Consider the following 1,350-nt stretch of genomic DNA (forward strand, 5'->3'; position numbering starts at 1 on the left):
CAAAAGATCAGGCGTTCATGTCCGGATCGTCCATTGAGCCTAAAAAATAGGTCGATCAGGTCGGGACGACCGATCAAACCTAAAGTGATCGGTCGATGTGTTGAGGCAACCGATCGAATTGAAATGCTCACGCGATCACGCATACGATATACGATAAGATCCACATGCAAAAATGCAACAAATGAACAATCATATGCAATGCAACCCAAAACATTGGACAGCACCTCGAACTCGTCCTAACAACTTCACATAGGTATATAAAGTTTAGCACAATGATATGCAGCATATCCGCCTCTTGCTTTGACAAGACGTGTGGGGAGCTTCACTTTCGGATTTCCAAGAGGAAAGCCTCCACAATGTTGTGGAATGAACTAGCTACAAAGCTTTCTCATTCCACAACTCCTCATAATTTTGCAAAGCGAGCTAGCTACAAGCTTATCTCACTTCACAAAAATCCAAATATCCCAATCCCTCTAAGGAGGGCTAGAAATGCCAAGGCAAGTAGAAATTGGGATTCCAACCCGCTTAGGTGTAAATCTAAGGCTCACAAGGGAAACTCTCGAATTCGCTAGGAATGTATCCAATTAAAGCTTCCTAATCTAGGGCTTCCACTAGAAAATCAACGGTAAATCCAAATGGATGTGGTCGTGCCGACTAGTGTCGGCCAACCAATTTGCCTCATGTTGGCAACCGAACCCACAACAACTAGCCAAATCTTATCTTAGGGCTAATTAAAAAAGAAAAGGCAAAGGATTTTAGAGAATCTCATCAATGTGGAGTTTGATGTCGCATTTCTTCTCGTAGGATGAAGCTCTCCCGGTGGTAGGAGAGATGGAGACGTTCCGAAGAAGCTCTTGCGAGGTCCGCTCCACTCCTTCTCAAATGAACGAATAAGTTCTCCTTTAGAAGGAGAGTATGGTGAGATTCTGGAGAAGTTCCGAGCTCCGGTGAAGTTCCGACAATCCTTCTCCGAGCTAAGATGAAGTGCTCCCTTGCTAACCAAGCTCTTCCTCAAGTATATCTCCTCATACACTCAAGAAAAGTGATGGAGGAAGATGAAGTGTTTTCGTTCGTTTTTCTCTCTTTTATTTTAGAAAGAGTCGCCAGCTTGTCGATCGTTATACTTCCCATATTCAAATAAATCTCCATTCTGAATAATATATGTGATTCAAAAAGCAGAGGAATCGAATAAAAAGGGGCATACGACAAAATGACAAACAAGAGAAAACACAAAACGTGGAGAGCCTACGTGCGGTAAACCTCGCAAGGATAGGTTAAGAGTGTCCGTCCAAACAAGATCGGGAGAAAGCACCTTAAACCGATATCCGCGAAAGAATACCTACGTAGACT

The sequence above is a fragment of the Phalaenopsis equestris genome, unplaced genomic scaffold (genome assembly GCF_001263595.1).
Source record: "Phalaenopsis equestris unplaced genomic scaffold, ASM126359v1 Scaffold000336, whole genome shotgun sequence".
In the NCBI taxonomy this organism is placed as follows: domain Eukaryota; kingdom Viridiplantae; phylum Streptophyta; class Magnoliopsida; order Asparagales; family Orchidaceae; genus Phalaenopsis; species Phalaenopsis equestris.